Source organism: Pteropus medius, unplaced genomic scaffold (assembly GCF_902729225.1).
Source record: "Pteropus medius unplaced genomic scaffold, Ma_sr-lr_union100, whole genome shotgun sequence".
NCBI classification, from domain to species: Eukaryota; Metazoa; Chordata; class Mammalia; order Chiroptera; family Pteropodidae; genus Pteropus; species Pteropus medius.
The window spans coordinates 1925041-1941756 of record NW_024354360.1 but is presented as its reverse complement, the minus strand read 5'-3'; positions in this window follow the sequence as shown (position 1 = coordinate 1941756).

Here is a 16716-nt window from a genome sequence, read left to right as displayed (position 1 = left end):
GTTAGACATTTATATAATTTATAAAATGATCTCCTAATCGCTCCCTCTCTCACCTAGCCCTTCACCTGGCCAATATATTAATGCTAACTGCATTCTTTAAGCCATGTTCCCCATCCCTGTGACCATCTATCATCTACTAATTTGTACTTCTTTAACCCTTCACCCTATTCTCCCAGTTCTCCAACCCCACTCCCTCTGTCACCAAATTGTCCACTATATTGGTGAGTTTGCTTTTGAATAGTTTTTTGTTGTTGTTGTTGTTCCTTGGATTCTTCATGTAAGTGAAATCATATGGTATTTATCTTTCTCTATCTGACTTATTTCACTCAGCATAATAACCTCTAGGTCCATCCATGTCATTGCAAACGGTTAAGCCACATTTTAAGTGACAAATCACTTTATCTCTTTTGAGATTTGCTTTTTAAACTTTTAAACTTTGCCAATAGTAGACAGAAGATTTGGCTCCATACTGACTATCATTTTTGAGAACTCAACCCAATGCCCAGTTTAATAGGAAGCTTTTCCGCTCTAGCTGTGGGAACTAAAACTCATCCCAACCCCATGTGAGCTTCAGAGTTAGTTCTGTTGCTATCTTTTGGTTCTTGCCCTACAGATGGTAGTTTCTTGACTTGCATATGTGGGTCATTATTGAATGAAAGACTTGAAGGGACCCTCTGCAATTTTTTGCAGCTGTCTCTGAAGCTCTATCTTCTCCCATTTGTCCTGCAGTTCCAGTTACACTGGCCTGCCTGAACTTTGAATTCTATCTTCTCAACTCAGCAAAGTCACTGGGCTTTCTTATACTCCTCTTTACTCCTGAAGCTTTCTTTGCAAGTGTCCTGGGCACTTGCAGTCCTCTCCTCATTTGTTTCCATTTTCTCAAGGATTACATTGTTCCACATATTTTGTATAGTTTTCTTCCTGTTTTAGGCATGAAGAATTTAGTCATTCTGTTTTCAACACAGGTGGAACTAAAAAAATCATCTATTTTTAAGAGTTATTTTTATATAAAATAAAATGATCTTTCTATTCTCATGTATGGTATATTTTGTTCTTCTATTTTCTTTCGACCTTATTTATGATGGGTTTCTTTACTGGATTTTTTTTTCAGCCATGAAAATATTTTAATCCTTATGAATAAAATTTATCAATTTTATGGCATGCTACTTAAGATCTTTTCCATTTAGATTATGAAATTATACATTCATGTTTTCTGTTTCCGTTTTTTTAGCATTTATATATTTGATCAACCTAAAATTTAGTTTTGGTATTAGACTAAAGTTGGGAATCCAGTGTAATGACGAGACTATTGTCTAAAAATCACTTATAGAAGTATGTTTTCCCATTTATTTGAATTACTACTTTTATCATAATTAACTGGTCTATGTCTGCCTTTTTATTCTACTGTTCTCTTTGGTCTTTAATTCTCTTTCATTGTTCTGCCTGGAGATTTTTGTAGTAGCACCACACTAGCTTCACATTAAATTTTATTAAGTGGTAGAGGGAAAAAAATCTCCTCTTATTTTTTATTTTTAACATTTTTCTATATCTCCCCCAGCTTATCCTATCCTCACTCTTGGTTTTATCATTGGGATGAACTTTAGAATGAATATTATCCAAGCAGCAAAACAAATAAACAAACAAAAACCTCTTTGAGACTTGAATGGAATTAAAATAGATATTTACACTAATTTAGGGAGTATTGTCATCATAGGAATAATAAATCTTGCTATCAAAAGAAAACTCATGCTTATTCATTTTTTTATATTTTATGTATTTATATGACTTCATTCATTCATGTATTCATAGTTGCTAATAGTTTCTGCACAGTTAAATTTCTTTCTAGATATTTTCTTTTCTTTTTTAATTTTAAATGTTTAAAAAAAATTTTTCTAACAATATTGGTGATATATAAGAAACTGAATTTTATATATCAGTTTTGTCATGTTTATAAAGTAATTTCTTGTTCATAGTACACTCAGTTATCTGTCTTGGATTTTTTTCTAAGTTATTCTATCCTATCATTTGTAAATAATGGTCACTTTACAATCTTCTTTCTAATATCATTCCATTTCATTTTATTGCCAGATTTCATTGGCATGTGGTTAGAAAATTTGTATTGTTATAAATGACAGTAAAAAAACATTTAATATTTTATAATTAAGTATAGTGCTGGCTGTTGGTTTACTCTAATATGTTTTTAAAAGAGTGTTACAACTATACTGTTCTATTCCTATCTTAATAAGTTATGAGAAGCAGTGGAGCAGAGAATTCAAGATCACAAACTGAGCCACATTTACAAAATTCAAATTCAAGCTCTATTACTTAAAATCTATGACATCACAGAAACCTAATCTCCCTGTGCCTCAATTTCCTCATCTGTAAAATGAGGACAATGACCCCTATCTGGTGAGGTTTTCATGAATTAATATTTGTAAAACTTATAAACAGTGTTCAATACATAATAGGTGTGAGATAAGTGTTTGCTATTATAACTTTCTACAAAATATTCTGTTAGAATCAATTTAGTAGCTTTGAACTTTGGTTATTATTAAATTCTCATTCAATTTTTTTGATATGTATGTTATCTCTCTTTTATTCCGAATAGTATTGCTATTCATTTAATTATATTATAAAGTTTGTAAAGAAGTCCTGACTTACTTTAATCAAATCTCTTTTTCTATGGTCTTTAATTAATTTCTGCTAGATTTCTTCTTACTTTTTGAATATATATAATATGTAGTTATAATGTATATAACTATGGATTATGTATATAATTCATAAATGCATTCAAATTTTATAAAATAGGCACAAAAATACAAAATAAAAATACAGAAAAAATAGAAATTTCTCCTTCAACTCTCATTCTTACTCCCTGTAGTTTGTCAGATCTATAGATTTGGTTTGCATTCTTCCTTTGTATTTTTGTACAAGTGTACACATGCTGATGTATTTATACATCTTTGAGTACATTTTATACAACTAGATATTGATCTGCAACTTCCTAGTTTTACTTTGCAGAATGTGTTAACAAGATATTCAGTTCAATACAAAGAGATATTTAACAGCTACCTAGATGGCATAGATGCTACCATAGATGGCATACGGTGCTTTCTCTATAGGTACTTCCTTATTGATAGATGCAATAAGTATTCATGTGTATGTTTCTATATACTCATGTGCAATTATTTTTTTTAAGAGAACCTTGGAAATGAAATTGCTCTATCAAATAACAAGACTCTTTTAAAATTAGATGCACAGAGCTTTTCAATGAGGTTTCCACCATTTACAGAACTACAATGCTTTTTGAAGAGAGTGCAATATCTGCTCCTTGTCATTATTAGAACTCACTAATGATTTTATTTATTTATTTTTTTTTGCCAATAGTTTGGGTGAAGAACAACTTCTTCTGATTTAGTCTGCATTTTCTTTAAGCACCAGTGAGACTGAGCATCCATTTATAGACTCATTTGCATCTGGATGTAGGTTGCCTTTTGTTCCCCACTTCCAGTTGAGCAAGTTGAGTTGGTAAAATTTGGTTCAGAGCAATTCTTCACAGTTCATAGGATTTTTACTTACTGGGTCAGTGAGTGCTTTCTTCCATAGGGCTGCCTTTGGTCAGCAGCTGGATTGTCGGATTTGGCACCTCATTTTTTTTTTTTTTAATTTAAGGAGACAGGGCAGACTTAAAATAGCTTCTTGTCTGGTCCTTCCCCTGAGCTCCCTCATTGCCGATCTAAACTCAGGAGTATTCTCTAGTCCTGCTCCCTGCTCACACATAACATCTGTGCTCCCATTACTGTGAGAAGGGGAGTGGTGCCGGCAGAGATTCATTAAGTTTATTCCTACCATGCCAAAGCATACTTGTCATCACGAGGATTTAATCACCTCCAAACAGTTTCTTGCAATTTGTTCCAAAATGTTATTTTCAGTGCAATGTGCATTGAAGTCATGAGTATGAGGTTATAATCATCTCCTTGTTAAAGTTGTGAAACCTGTCTTCTTCAAAATTCATTGAAGGAGATTTGTAAATGAAAATTTGTGCCGGTATCCTTCGTGGAAGTCTGAAATCAATTCTTCATCACTGACTATTATGACTACTTTTATCATTGCCTCTTCTAGGCTAATGGATAACCTAGTATTTTTACTATTTATCAATTTTGTTATTAATTTTTACTGTTCATCAAAACTAGGCCTAAAATAGGGATCGATCATCTCTTATTTTTTGGTTAATAGAGAAATCTGTAAATTTACAATTTTTCTGTAGTAGCAAGGTGTTTCTCAGATACTCTCTAGTGTCTTAATCAATCGAACTGGATTTCTGAGTAAATCCAGTCTGGATCAGAGAGCTGAGTGAATCCTGTAGCCTGCAGCAAAGCTAGGAAAGATGCACGATAATAGGGTGGAGAGAAAATGTTCCAGAAGGAGACACTAGCGAGAGGAGTAGGTGCAGATAGGAGCTCATCCAGAAGGTAGAGTTGAAAGGGATAGATAGATATGACAGGAATTACTGGAGTGAGATGAGGAGACACAAGATTGGAAGAAGACAAAATATCATCAGGAAGGAGAGTCATAGAAAGGGAAGACTGGGGAGTAAGAGAGGAGGTGAAAATGAGGGCAGGGATGCTAATATAGTGAGGAATTGGAATGAGAAAGGGAAGAGTGCAGATAAGGAAAGAAGGATGAGGAAGGGAGAGGAGGGATTAAGGGTGATGAATATAATGAAAGAGATGATGGTCATGAGGAAGTGTCAGAGGAAATTTGGGCTGCTGTTGGAATATTCTCTTTAAGCACACTTCATACTGAGAAATAACTGCCTTACCTTTAGCTTTTAATTTAATGTTGATTCTGGAGCAAAAGATAATATAACCCTAAGAAGTCTTAAATCAGGAGAGATAAAGCATTAAAATAGCATGAAAGAGTAAGTTAGATGAAGGAAAAAAATCTATTATAGTCTTAAGTTTCAAAAGTAAAGTATCTTTAATTCATAAGGAATATATAAGCAGAGCCTACTTAATTAATAATGCAGCATTTTAGTTGGTTGTTTTTAAATGTTACTAAGAAACTTATTTGTTTGGGATTCTCAAATCCCCATCAAGATGATTGAATCCTAGCATGAAGAAAAATTGATTAGTGGAGAACTGAAGATTTGCTTTGAGCCAATTCTCTTAAGCACTCATGTGTTTCCTTTCCCTTTCTTCGGTCATTTGAGCCACATTAAACAGGAGGCAACCTAGTGAATGGAGAAGGGAAGCCTGGAGTCTGACCACCCTGAATTACTCTTAAAAATAAGTTTTCTCTAATTGAATTGGCAGAAGGAAGGAATCTGAGTGGGCCGTCTTTAACTTCATGTAATACCAGAGAATGCTAGTTACCCCAAGATCTTAAACAGTGACATCTCACCTGGAAAGGAGGTTTGGTCACCTGAACCAAGCCTGACAGTTGGCAGATAGTAGCTTCCTTGGACTATGTTGAGAAGTTTAAAACCAATTGGGGAGTGTGGTTATCGGTCGATTACATGTATTATGGGCTTTATGCTAAGCACCAAAACAGCTGCATATTTATCTTAACTTTGTAAAATGTTTCCATTTAAAGTAGCTCAAGGATAATAAAATTACCTCAAGGCCAATATGTATAATAAGTATAAGAAAACTTATTTAAAATTGAACCTAAGACATAAACTTGATTGGCTTGTCTCTCAATACCATTTGGAGACAGTTTTAACAGGCTCGGCCAAGGATTAGAGAAATGGGATCTAATAACTGCCAGCTTAAGATCATCAACTAAATAAAGTCACAATTAACTCAGATTTTTGACCCACAGAAATGCAAATTGTCTGCTAGAGCAGCAGTCCCTGATCTTTTTGTCGCCAGGGCCTATAACAAATATAATATAATATTTTATGTAATATAAAAATATGATATTTTTATATTATATAAAAATATATGAAAATCTAATGCCCGATAATCTAAGGTGGAGCTGAGGCAGTGATGCTAGTCCTGGGGAGTGGCTGCAAATACAGGTAAAGCTTCACTCACCCCCGCTCACCTCTTGCTGTGTGGCCCAGTTCCTAATAGGCCACAGATCTGTCTGCAGCCCAGGGATTGGGGTCCCTATGCTATAAAAGATAACCTCCAAAGATAGATTACTGACCAACAAGATATTAATCCCCCCCCTTTTTTTTTTGAGTGAGGAAATGTTTATTCATTGAGAAGGCGTCAACCAAGAAGATAAAAACCTAACGGTGCCTCAAATTCATCTTGCTCCTGGACTAGGTTAAAGATTTTTAAAGGGTTAGGGGGAAGACATATGTGGAAGTGCTGGTGGGGCAAGTTTTAATTAGAAGACCTTGAAACTTGGCTATTTATGGTAAGGGATGTCAACACTGGATCTTCCTGAACAATGAACCTTCAGCTTTTGAAAAAATTTCAGTGTTCAAGTTCCGGTTATGTTCTGGTCCTTTGGATCCATGGTGGGGCAGGGAGCAAGAGTTTGGTTTCTTGTGTAGCTAGAGGTCAAAGTTTTCTCCTCTGCTATGCTTTGGCTAAATGACTTGCGGTTTCCATCTATTGTCTCTAAAAAGCAACTCAGTATCTTGTTAAACAGGATAGGATGATTTTGAGCTGGTTCTGCGGTTACAAATCCCCCCTTTTTGTAGTTTAGTCCTCAGTCTTGAGAAATAAGGCAATAAGGTCCAGGTTCAATTAAGATGGAGCATTAGCTTCAAGATGGAGTCAGGTTTTTCCACCTATTCTGTCCTTATCTGCTCTTGCAATCCGTGCGGAGAGAGAGAGCTGGCTGTAGTCAGGCTTCCTGCTGACACCCATAACAACTTGGGAGTGGAAGTGAGTCAGCACTTATCCCCTTACGTAACTATGTGCCCTGTACACATGCACAGGCTCCTATAACTTGGGGTTTGCCACTGTTGTTTAACCTGTGTATATAAAGGTGCTGCCACCCTGCGAGGCAGTCTGAGCCCTTGCTGGAATAAAGAGCTATGCGGCAGTTGCCTATGGCTCCCCGCATTTTCTTTCAACTGCTTGAGCATTATACCTCTTCCTGACCTCGGAACCTCAAATCTGAAGCAACACACTATCTCACATGCCCACCGCTTCTGCAGTGGTCCCTGGGCCTTAGAGGGAGCATTCTGGGTGTTCAGTTTACAAGCAAAGCCCACAACAACGGTTGAGATAGCAGCAGGCCAGGATACCTGTACTCTAACATGAGACAAAGAATAAAAAATAACTTTTGTTATTATGTCCCCCCAGGATCCAACCATGATGAATATCATTGTGATGACCACTGGAGAGAAAGAAAGTTTGGCATTTGATAGCCACTTTCTTTGTTCCTAGCTTTAAGCATTCCCCATTACCCAGATTATGTTTTAAAAGCAGTTGTTTGGATCCAGTTCTGAGGAAAAGTTATTTCAAATAGCAGAGAATGAGCAGCTTAAATATTATTCTTATAATGTATATTTGAAAAAGGATAAGCAGAAAAAATTATAGCCCAGATCGGAAGTAGGATCCAATATCTTGGGGAAGGCAACTGAAAAAATCATGGAGGAGGTCAAATTCTGATTTTTTGTCAAATACTTTTCGGAACCAGGTGGCTTCCTGTCTAATTTTATCTAGGAAGGTTTCAAGTTCTGAAGAAGTGTTTATATAAACACAACATAGTGAATTGGCCACTGTACAAACAACTCCTTGTTCAGCTAACAAGTAATCTAAAGCATTCCTATTATCTAGGACCCATGTCCCAAGACTCTAAGATGTTCGGTGGAGTCTTAGAGCTTGAGAAGTAGAATGAGCCAAATGACTGACTATACAGGTTAAATTCCATAACATCAAGTGTTCGGTAGTAGGCATATTTATTAAAACAAAAGAAAAAGAAATATTAGTGATCAGAGCAAATTATAAACCAGTTTCTGAGTAGAGAGAACTTTTAGATATAAGGATGGAAGTATATGATGTAGTTTGAATGTCTCTGATGATGTCTTCAGGTGCTCAGGTAGACTTTCTGCATGGCTTTCACAGCATCAGTCACTGAGATTGTTTAAGCATCAGCTGTCGTGAATATTTCTCTGAAGTTTGCATCATGTCATTTAGCTGTAATTTGTAATTGCAAGGCTCAGAAAAAAAAAGTTTTAGTTCTAAATAATTCTAAGTCAACGGATGGAAGAATAATGAAAAATGTAACAAAATATTTAAGAAAACCAGAAAAATTGGGAATCTAGTCCCATTTACAGGTGAAAAATAAAACTTTAAAGACAATTAACTGAACTAGAATTTAATATCCACAACTCCATATTATAGTTCTTATTGAAACATAATTTCCTCTCTCAAATCACCCCCAATTTTACCAAAGATAGCCAAATTAAAACTAATTTGTCTGCAAAATAAATCTAACTTCAAAAAATTTGGCTCAATTACTTGTATAAGCCCAGCAAGAATGGTAATTAACCATATAGGCACCTTTAAATTTGCTTTGCTGGAATTTCCCTAAAGAATCTTTAGATTGAACTTTAAATATCCCCTCAGGGCTAAGAAGCCAAGCCACATATTTGTCATCAGATTTTGCCTGCAATACCTATAGATTTGGGTGAATTCCTCTCTTCTTGAGATCCCCGACATATCCTGAGCATCTTTCTTTGCATCTTCCAGGAAGCAATCTTTATTTCTCACCTGGGAAGACTGCTGTGAATCATGTAAAAAAGGTACCAAGCTGTTTTTCCAAAGGGGCTATTATTGGCTGCCAAAGTCAATCTTAACTCCTTAAGCTTTCTGGTCATATCCAAGTCTATGCATATCTCTCCCAAACATGACATTCCAGTCAAAGCCTTGGTGATAAAACCAGTTTCCAATTATGTCCTGTTATAAAGAGAACAGATTCTTATTGAACTTATGCAAATAATCACATTGCCATAAAAATAAAAAGACATTAAAAGTTCCTGAATTCTATAGCCATCCAGTAGGAATAAAAATACATGTTTCAATTCAGTTTACAAAGGTATAATTTATCAAATTGCTTCTAAGATATTTTAAGAGAAACAAGTTTCCTTATATTTGAAATACAAAATATTTTAAAAATCAGCAATATTTTAAATAAAAATTTATAAAAGTTATGATCATCCTCAGTTTACTCAGTCCTTTACAATCAATTCTTAGTTATCTTGATCACTTGCCAACATTTCATGAATATAGTTATTCTTTAGAATTCTATATATCTTTATCTATTTTAATGGTCTGATCTGAAAACTTATTCTCAGAGACGAATATTTTATAAGAAGTTAGAGTCTTCTTCAGGATCTTTCTGAAGATGAAACACATTTACAAAGTATCATAGCAAAACAATGTCTGTAAATAACAAAAAAACTTAAAATAATATGGTTATAGGTCTGACTATAATGCAGTTGACAAGGAAATTTGCTCTTCTCTGTAACATAAAACATTTTAATATATCAACTAAAATTACAAATAAAAATATATCAGGATATTGTAGAATCTTGGAGATTATAATTTCCTGAAAATCCATTTTAGTGAGAAGAATTTGTGCCTACGTATACAACATAACTATTATTTCTTTATTTGACAAATAATTTTAGTGTATATCAAATAGGCCTAATTAGTGAATTTTCTCTTTTGTAAAGCGAAAGAACAAATCTTTGAGGAGTGTCAGGGACCCACAGGAATAACTCTAATCCATTATAAAGTTAAGAAAAGTCTCTTTTTATATCCTGAACTATGGGAAGTTTGTCAAACTTACTTGACCAAAAAGATCACATATCATTATAAAACAATATTAAGTTATTCATTTATTCTTAGTGAAAGTAAAAGGCATCAAACATAAATACAGGTTACCTATTATTATCAACCTTAGATTGGAAAGATTGTTTTCTTAAGTAATCAAGGATCTGATTAAGACCATGTAAAACAAAGAAAACTATTTTAATAAAATATAACTTTTGCTTTCTAGGTAGAAAATGTCTCATAATATCTTAACTAAAACAAAATTCTGCAGAAAAACTTTGTCCTTTTAACAGTGTGAAAGAAAACCAAAGTCTAGTTCTGTATCAACTTACCTTTGGTATTTAAATTAACTTTATTAAATTTATTTTGATTTTACTCAGCTTGACTACACATATGATTTTTTTTCCTCAGGATTCTTATTTCACAAACCTTCTACAACAATTCTTTTTACATTCAAATTTTGTCCTGTTTTTTTTTTTCCTCTTCCCCATTCTGAAACAAGGCTCACCTCAGAACAAATTATTTTTTCTCAAAAAAAAAAAATACATCTCCATATTTATATCTCCTTTACTGAAAACATTATTATCTTCCATATTAGATTCTTAAAGCTTAGAAACTTAATTTCTAGCAACAACTAAAAAAAGTAAGCAATCAACATTCTTATTTGGTAATGGCTTAGATATTCAATGAATAGCCATTATTTAATTTAGCTAACAAAACTTTAAAGTTTCAAGTTACCAAAGAAATTTAGAAAAACCGTTTTTAAATACACATACACAATAATTATTGCTAAAGACTTAACCTAGATGAAAATTTTTATCCTACTCACATTTATTTACTTGCTCCTAACAATTAATTTTAGAGTACATATAAAAAATTTGTCATATTAAATTATTTTTCTTGCTGATAAATTTTGCAACAGTACTAATATGAACTTATCTGACTAGTAAACCCAGGTAAAATAGAAGTATTATTTAATACTGATGATTCTAAAAATATGACTAACCTAACTAAACTTAAAACCAGCTTTAATATCAAATATTTCCCCAGATCACGATTCTGAAAAGCATTTGGGTTAGTCTGTTAGATTTTCTAAAATTCTCATTTAAAAGCTTGTTTAAGCCAATATTTCACATTATAAATTAGCAATACTATTCAGTGGTAGAAATATACTATATCTAAAACATACACATATAGACATACATAAACATACAGATAAACATAAACAGAGATCACATAGCTTCTATTTTAAAACACTAGCTTTTGTGTCCCAGGTGCAAGGCAAAACTCAAAGGAAAAACTGATTCCAAATTATGTTTATGGCAGATGAACCAAGTTAAGACTTGATGATCAAAGCTTTGCATGCTGTAAGAATTCCTTTAAAGCTGTGTTAAAATTAATTTATAATCAAAGAATGCATTCTATTGTCTCCAAAAGGCCTGAGATCCTCTCTTTCAAAGGTATCCCTTAAGATGGACTTGTCAACAAACACAAACAACAGTAAATGGAAAGTGAGTGTGCACAATAATGTTGGAAAATTCAATAAGTAAAAAGAATGGCTTCCAATTGCCTATATTTAAAGTGGTAGATTTTCCTAGAGGAAATGGGATGGGATGGAGCCTGAGCACAAGGTAGCAGCTGGCACATGTATAGAGAAAACGATGGGGCAGGGGAAGAAGAAGCCTCAGCCACCATTTTACTTCTTACTTCCAAGCCAATAAACAAAATACACACAAAACGAGATTGACACACACATAACATATAAAAAAGACAATGAACCGAGTAACCTCCTAATCAAATCTCAGATAACCGGATTTCTACTCTTAAAAAAAAAAAATGGCTCCAAGGGAGCCTGGAGCATGACAGCAGGCGATACAGGCTCTCAGCAGCCAAGCCTCTAGGCAACTATTCTCTCAGGGTGAGCTGCTAGGACCCACACCCCACCTAGGGCTACAGGACCCAGATTAGCCCATTTTATATTTAACCATCTTAGACTAACATTTCTTTATTTAATTGCCTATAAAAAGCCTCTTCTTCAAAGAGGAAGCTGGTTCTTTGAACCAGCTTTGCAGTCTTACTAGTTCCCTCATTAATTAACCAGTTGAATAAAATCTTTGATATGCATTTATTTTATAGTTGCATAATGGTCAATTATGTTTTCACTTTTGAAAGTTATACTTTAGATCAAGATATCAAATAGTACTTGGATATTTGTGTTTCTTTGACTCTCCTTAAAAACATCACCTAAAAAAGATTTTGCAAATGCTTAGACAATTGTTAATTTTTTCACTAGTTTTATTTTTCAGCTGAAGCAAAATTCTTTATTTTAAAAGAAGTGTATTTGATTGCTCCTAGGAGAAGTCTGGTTATTGACCATGCAGTTATAAATATATATCCAACGGAAAATAAGTAGTAGCCTTTTAAAAGTCACAAGAAATTGCAAAACATCCTGTTGGTGGCATTAGTAGATAGACTAAAAAGTTGAAAACATGCTTTTTTTAAAAGATAATTTAAATACTTTAGTTTCAGAAATTCATTTGTTCTGCTTTTGTAGATACATGAGACTTCTTGTCACTGCCATTCAAACAATAGCTGAGTGTCTTAAACGTATATTGAACCAATAGCTCTACTCTATATAATGGTTCTTAATCTCTGTGAGACACTGGAATTTCCTGAAATACTTTTGAAATGCTGATGGCCTGGACTCTGTTCCCTGAAATTCTACTTTTATTGATTTGATGTGTGGCTCGAACATTGGTATTTTTAAGTACACTCCAGGTAAGAATCAAGCTTGAGAGCCAACCTTTGAGATAAACAGGCCTCATTAAAAAGAAAAATTTTTGCTTCTCATCACTCAGAGATTCTGATTTAGATGGTTCGAAGTAGGGACACATAACCCCTAGTTACTTCTAATAGTCAACTGGGTCTGGGAACCACTGGCTAAACAAGATTGTTTTAGTAATATTGGTAATGAAATTACCAGATCAGATACTTATGCCTTATTATACCCAGCTTTAACCATTGTCCCTAGCTGTCCTTATTCATTCATGTGTTTGTAAATTAGTTTTTAATATTTAATAGGCAAATCTTGTTTTGAGAAATAATGAGGCTTAATGTAATTTTGGAGTTAAGGTATTTTTATAAGGGGATATATACATAATCATATGACTGAAGTGTAAAAGCTATATATTAATAAACTTCTGTAATTTTCCCTGACAAATATTTGTTAATTAGGGAGACATTTAATCACAGTGGAGAACAATCTTTTCTCAGTGTTCTTAATTGAAATATGCCAAAAATATGAAGTCCGATAAAACCTTGGCCCCAATACGCTATCATGAAGTAGAATGAAGCTGCTGTTGCCCTAACACTGGATAATTATAAATATCTCCCTGAATTGCACATAAAGCTTTCAACAAAGGAAACTGCTGCTGCTCTAAATCAGGCCCTGACAGAACACTCCAGCTGGCAAGATGTGAGCTCCATCTAGCTTTCTCTTTGCCTGCACAACCATTATCTCCAAGAGGATGAACATAAAAATTTACTTTCAGAAACAATAAACACTGATGAACTTGTTCTACTTTTTATTTTACATTCTTATTAGGAATTTAAAAGAACATTGTAGTTGTATGTTCTCACATGGATGCTGTTAATAAAATATTTTTTATCACTAAAATCCAGATAGAGGATGCAGAATTTTCAAACAGGATTCATGTTGTTCATTAGTTCTGGAACATTCTCACATATTATTGGTTCAAATACTACTTTCTCTAAAATAGAGCTATGTTGCATTTTTTAATTCTAACCTCTATCCCTCTTAACTTTTTTTTCTATTATTTACAATTAATTTGTTGTATCTGTGATGAATCATGAGTAATTTTCACAGTTCCATTTTTCATTCTACTAATTCTTCCTTTGGGGATATGTAAGGTACTATTTAGTGTATCCATTTACTATTTAAATTTTATTATCTATATTTTTTTCAGCCAGTAGTGGTCATAGTCCTCTGATTTTTCTCTCACTAGCCTTGTCTAGTGCTAGAGGACCATGGGGCTACAGGTGTCACTGTCCCCAGAAGGTATTACCTGCACCTAGGGATGGGTGAGGGAGGACCTCCTGGAGATCAGGACATTTGGAGTTCCATGATCTTATAGCACTAGACAAGGCCAGTAAGAAGAAATCAGGAAAATGAAATAAACAGAAAAAAATAGAAAGGATACTTAATATAGATGGAGACCAAAAATAATGAACTAGTAGAGAAAGTGATGGTAGTTTTATTTAAAAACACAAATTTTATTTGTTTGAAATAATCAATTACAAAAAGAAAATCTTTGATGAATCACTTAAAAATAAGAGGAAATACACTTCTGAAATAATAAAGGTCATTTTTCTATAGGTAAGTAGAATTATAAAATGAGTTTTTTGGTATAACTACAGTATAAAAATAATCTCGCAAATCTATGTGAAATATATGGTTTCTAACAAAGTATGCTGTCCAAATTAACTCAAAGATAGAAAAAATGAATGACTCGATAGCCATATGAATGAAATAATTAATTTAAATAGCAAATAGTCAATGCGGTTGAAGTCCACAGTGTAATAAAGAACAAAAGAAAGGTTGAGCAAATATTCACTGTGGAAAGAGGAGGGCCAGTGGAGGTTTGTGAAGTGGAACTTCATCCACACTAATTATATTGTCTTTAAAAGGAAACATTGGGGGCAATATGACAAAATGTTGACAGTTCTTGTTTTGGGAGGGCAGGGACTCTGCCATTGTTCCTCATATGTTGTCCCACTCTCAACTCTATCTAGAGTTTTTAAAAAGCCATATGAGTTCCTACAGAGATGCAAAAGCCATTTGGTAAAATTCAGCATTCCCTTATGATAAACACATCAATCAGGTGATAGAAAGAGACATTTTGGAAAGCATGCAGACAGCTTCGTCTTAATAGGCAAACATTAGAAATATTCCCAGTAAAATAAGAAACCAAGTATCTAATAGAAACATTTTAATTTGGGCTTTTTTCTTGGAAAGACTCAACAGCACTGAATTTTGAAGAATCTTGCTACAACTTTCCTTAAGATGATTTTACTGAAACTGGTGAGAACCTACACAATTCAAGAACAGTGATAATTAAAACCCATTGTGAGATGCAGAAAACAGGCCTCTGGGACGATTTCCTGGAAATTTACTAATAATTCATATCGGTGAATTTTTCTCATAATTGTAGCTCCTCCTGTGAGGCACTGAGCACTGGCTGCCAGCACTCCCTGAGTTATTAATAACAACTGTAAATTGAAAATAAAAATAAAACTTAGAACAATGACAGTTTCACAATTACAATAATGATTTTAAAAGTTCTGCATTGATGGATTAGTTGACATTGTTATGACTGCTGTAATTAAGAGTTGGAGAATAATTTTATGTTAATAAACTGATAAAATGAGCCAGGTCAATGAATACTTGGGGAGTCTGTATCTAGAGACTTGTCAAAAGATATGTAGTTTTCTGGGGGAAAAATGGATTTTCACGACAAGCAAAAGCAGCAGGCAACGCAAGTGTTATTAATTTAGTATGCACAGTGTATTAGGCAATTTGTGGAGGGTTTTTACTTTTAATTCTCATGATACATATATGAAAATTTGTTTTATTATTCTCATTCTATAGAGGAAGATATTGAGGCTCAGAGAGTTTAAGTAGTTTATCCAAGGTCACACAGATAATAACTAGCAGATCTTGAATTCCATTCCAAGGGCATATGTCCCAAGAAAGATTTGTGTGAAATCATTAGACCTCAAGTGTCCTGAAACAAACACTATTTTAACAGATATGACAATGCAGACTCAGAATATTAGTCCAGGAAACACATTCATCACATCAGATGGCATAGCTTCACTTGGAGAAAGCAAGTGTCTGGTCTATAAAGAGACAAAGCTCTAATTTCATATAACACATTTTTACTTGCAGTGGGTGCTTTGCAAAACCCAGTCTATGTGTCAGAGATGTAGAGATTTTAAAGCGAGGCATCTTTTTGAAAGGACATATTTTTGATCTACAGCCAGCATTATTTCTGCTTTGCCATGAACTTGACAAAGACCAGCTAATACTAAATCTGACATCATATAGAGGTAAATTGTGTCCATGTGAGGAGCTGCATCTGTGCAATTGACAATGACACTTTGTGATTAGTTAGGATATAGAATGGAAATTCTGGGTCTGTCATATATTAGAAGAAATAAATGCTTATCCCAGATACTGGTTCGAAAATAGTGCTTTAGGCGGTAGTTTATGCTGAGAAGGAATTGTATAGAATCTAAATTGTGAAGACAAATACCACTGCAAGCATGTTTGAAACAATGTTTTCTTGTCCTACTATAATCAAGATATTTTGAAAAATTCTATGACATTTGTTGGAGTTTCTTATTCACTTCTCTCTCCAGATTCTAACAGTTAAAAAATAACAGGTGCAAATGTCAAGGATTAAAATATATTATTCATTGCTGATAGAGCTGAGTTGGAGAACTCATCTTGGATCCAGTAGAAAATGAGATTCTTTCTATTTTCCACCTGCATTAGACTTACAGAGCAGAGATATCTCGCTAGGTGAACCAGCTACTCAGCAATAACAGATCGAAGAATTTCCATTGAGAGGGGTTGGGGAGGCCAAAGATAGTGCTCCAATGACCCCACATAAATTCCTTCATCAGGAGAAGTGAAAATCCACACAGGGAATGGCAGATGCTGCCACGCCTCTACTAGTGGGTGGATATAAATCCCTATTTTGTGAGATGATACTGGAACACAAGAAAATGGGGGAAACCTTCTTTCAGAAAATAAAAATCCAGTTCCAAAGCAGACGGATTAACTAGCGGTTCAGAGTATTAGATACTGTTTCTCTAGTTATTTGGCAGCCTCTTGCATGTGTGGCCTCCTACTACTCATTGTGCAGGATAAGCAGAATTAGAAAAT